At 34.6% G+C, this 4,045-nt stretch overlaps 1 non-coding gene across 1 annotated transcript; it reads left to right on the top strand.

Annotated features, from left to right (window-relative positions):
* The first annotated feature begins 3,462 nt into the window (after positions 1 to 3,462).
* LOC112739995 (small nucleolar RNA R71) lies at positions 3,463 to 3,570 on the top strand. Its single transcript, XR_003170928.1, has one exon. It is a non-coding gene; the product is annotated as a small nucleolar RNA R71 (small nucleolar RNA).
* Positions 3,571 to 4,045: the final 475 nt, after the last annotated feature.

The following is a 4,045-nucleotide window of genomic DNA, read 5'->3' as shown; positions in this document are numbered from 1 at the left end:
TGTTTATTTGATTTTTACATTTAGTTACTGCTTGGTTAAAATAATAAGTTCCTTCTTAAGATCCTATTTTTGAAAATTTTCACTAATTTAAATAAATAAAAAAAATTTTAAAATTTTTATGTGTAAATTTTTTTGAAGTTGTATTTGGAACATGGTTTTTTGAGCCAAAGAACACACAACCTGTGAGATTTTGAGCTTATTTACATGGTTACATTATTTAACCATAAATTTTTATTCCTGTGTGTTTCCTTCTCTATGATTGTAATCTATATTTTGTTCCTATCTATATGTCCATTATTTAGTGTATTTACATGCTTGCATATGATTGAGGCCATTGTTTGATTCTAGCTCACTTATCCCAAATTACCCTACCTTTTACATCACCCTTGTTAGCCCCTTTGAGCTTCTAAATCCCTCATTATTTTAATAACCACATTACTAGCCTTAAGCAGAAAAACAAAATAAAAATTCCAAGTTGAATCCTTGGTTAGCTTAAGATAGATATTGTGTAAAATTTAAGTGTGAGAAATTTTATGGGAACATGGGATGATATGAAAAAAATAGGGAATTAAATTGAATAAGTTATTTGAAAATTTGGGAAGCATGCTCATGTGAAATCAAAATAATTAAATTACTATGTGCATTGAAGAAAAATATATTAAGTAATTAAATAAGGGAATACAAAAAAAAAAAAAGAAGAAGAAAAGAAAAATGAAAAAAAAAAATCCAAATGCAAAATAAAAAATATCAATGCACATGGGACAAAATTCAAAAATAAGTTTGATACATGAGCATGTAATACAAAAGTGGGAAAATTTTGGGTAGCTAGGTAAAGTATTTTTAAATTATATAAAGTATGTATATGTTAGGTGAGATCTTAGACTAATCAAGGATTCACTTTGTTAGCTCACTTAGCCTTATATATATATACCCTCACCCTTACCTTAGCCCCATTACAACCTTGAAAAGACCTCATGATGTTTGCATTGGTACATTAAATTTTTGTTGATTGGTTAGATGAAGAACAAGGTTTAGAAAGCATGACTAGAGAAGAGTAGAGTGAATAACCCTATACACTTGAGAGATTAGAGTGATATACACTTCCAGTGAGGGTTCAACGCTTAAATTCTATGTTCCCTGCTTTCATGAGCTGTCTTGTTACAAGTTTACTTGCTTTTTATTGTCTGATTTGAATTAGTGAAAATTGGTTTGTATTTATCTTGGAGAACTTATTTACTCTTAACCAAGTAAGTAAAAGCATTTAGCATGTAGTTGCATTCATAGGTTGCATTTCATACCATTCCTCTTCATCTTTATAGCTTCTCTTGAGCTTAGCATGAGGACATGCTAGTGTTTAAATGTGGGGAGGTTGATAAACCACTATTTTATGGTTTATCTTGTACTCAATTGAGTGGTTTTTATTAACTCTTTACCCACTTATTATACTATTTGCATGGTTTTATATTTCCTTCCTAATTATGTGCTTTGATTGAAAACATGCTTCTTTGATCTTATATTTGCTTATTATTAATTCTCTCTTATTACCATTAGATACCTTGATATGTGTGTTAAGTGATTTCAGAGATTATAAGGCAGGAATGGCTTGGAGGATGAAAAGGAAGCATGCAAAAGTGGAAGGAATACAAGAAGTTGGAGAAATTGCTAAGCTGTCCAGCCTGACCTCTTCACACTCAAACGACTATAACTTTAGCTACAGAGGTCCAAATGACGCGGTTCCAATTGCGTTGGAAAGCTAACGTCCGGGGCTTCGATTTGATATATAACATAATATAGTTTCCTTGATGCTAGGCGACGCGACCGCGTGATCCATGCGGCCGCGTCGCAGTGACGAAAAACCAGCGTGGCAAAATTCGAAACCAGCAAATTCTGGACTGTTTTTGACCCAGTTTGCGGCCCAGAAAATACAGATTAGAGGCTATAAAGTGGGAGAATGCATCTATTCATGGAGAGGCTCTCATATTCACAACTTTAGGAGTAGATGTAGTTTTTAGAGAGAGAGGTTCTCTCCTCTCTCTTAGGATTAGGATTTAGGACTTCTCTTAGTTTTAGGAGTGACTCTCAATCCCAGGTTCTTTATTTTTATTATTTAGTTTATGAACTCTTCCATGTTACATATAATTTTCTTAATTAATGTTATTTGAGGTATTTCAATTTATGATTGCTGTTATTGTTGCTTTACATCTGAAGGCATTTTTATTCCAGTAGATTTACTTTCTTCCCTTTTGGTTTTGGTTAAGAAATCAGTAATTCAGGAGTTATCCAACTCAGCAGTATAATTGTTAATTGTTATCTTGCCAATTGAATTGAACTTCAATAATCCCAATCTTTTCTTAGGAAATAAATAGGATTCGAAGATCAAACTAATTAGTCCCTTGACTTTCCTTTACTTTAATAAAGGTTGACTAAGTGGAATTAAGATTCAATTTTCATTATCATTGATAAGGATAACTTGGTCTGGACTTCCAATTTCTCTTACCTTGCCAAGAGTTTAGTTTACAGTTATTTATTTATTTTACTTGTCATTTAATTATATCTGTGCCCATTGCCCAAACTCAACATTCCCCAAAAACACACTTTTTCATAATCAATAATAAGAACACCTTCCTGCAATTCCTTGAGAAGACGACCCGAGGTTTAAATACTCGGTTATCAATTTTAAAGGGGTTTGCTACTTGTGACAACCAAAACTTTTGTAAGAAAGGTTGATTGCTTGGTTTAGTAACTATACTTACAACGAGAGTTTATTATAACTTCTAAACCATCAATCTTCAGTTCTTCACCCACTTGTGCCTCCAAATTTCTAATGGAGGACCTTGTTTCATTCATGAAACTTAGAGTGGCCTTAGATAGATCAGAGGCTATATTTGCTAAGCTAGATGGATTCTGCTCAGAATTCTCTGTCTGTTACTGAGTGGATGATGGAAAAGGCTTGCTATTGCTAAACCTGTTTCTTCCACCATTATTAAAGCCTTGTTGAGGCTTTTGTTAATCCTTCCATGAGAAATTTGGATGATTTCTCCATGAGGGATTATAGGTATTTCCATAGGGTTCTCCCATGTAATTCACCTCTGCTATTGCAGGGTTCTCAGGATCATAAGCTTCTTCTTCAGAAGATGCCTCTTGAGTACTGTTGGAAGCAGCTTGCAATCCATTCAGACTCTGAGAAATCATATTGACTTGCTGAGTCAATATTTTGTTCTGAGCCAATATGTTATTCAGAGTATCAATTTCAAGAACTCGCTTCCTCTGAGGCATCCCATTACTCACAGGATTCCTTTTAGAAGTGTACATGAACTGGTTATTTGCAACCATGTCAATGAGTTCCTGAGCTTCTGCAGGCATTTTCTTTAGGTGAATGGATCCACCTGCAGAATGGTCCAATGACATCTTAGATAATTCATACAGACCATCATAGAATATATTCAGGATGGTCCATTCTGAAAGCATGTCAGAAGGACACTTTTTGGTCAGTTGCTTGTATCTCTCCCAAGCTTCATAGAGGGATTCACCTTCTTTCTGTTTGAAAGTTTGAACATCCACTCTAAGCTTGCTAAGATTTTGAGGAGGTAAAAACTTGGCTAAGAAAGCCGTGACCAGCTTATCCCAAGAGTTCAAGCTATCTTTAGGTTGAGATTCCAACCATATTCTAGCTCTGTCTCTTACAGCAAACGGGAAAAGTATAAGCCTGTAGACCTCGGAGTCAACCCCATTGGTCTTAACAGTATCACAGATCTGTAAGAATTCAGTTAAGAACTGAAAAGGATCTTCTGATGGAAGTCCATGAAACTTGCAGTTCTGTTGCATCAGAGAAACTAATTGAGGCTTTAGCTCAAAATTGTTTGCTCCAATGGCAGGGATTGCGATGCTTCTTCCATGTAAATTGAAATTTGGTGCAGTAAAGTCACCAAGCATCTTCCTTGCATTGTTATTATTTTCGGCCATGTTTCCTTCTTTTTCGAAAATTTTTGTCAGATTTTCTCCAGAGAGTTGTGCTTTAGCTTCCTCTTCAGAGTCCTTTCAGGTT

Source organism: Arachis hypogaea, chromosome 13, assembly GCF_003086295.3.
Source record: "Arachis hypogaea cultivar Tifrunner chromosome 13, arahy.Tifrunner.gnm2.J5K5, whole genome shotgun sequence".
In the NCBI taxonomy this organism is placed as follows: Eukaryota; Viridiplantae; Streptophyta; class Magnoliopsida; order Fabales; family Fabaceae; genus Arachis; species Arachis hypogaea.
The sequence above is the reverse complement of the archived record's forward strand: the minus strand, read 5'-3'. Positions and strand labels throughout refer to the sequence as shown.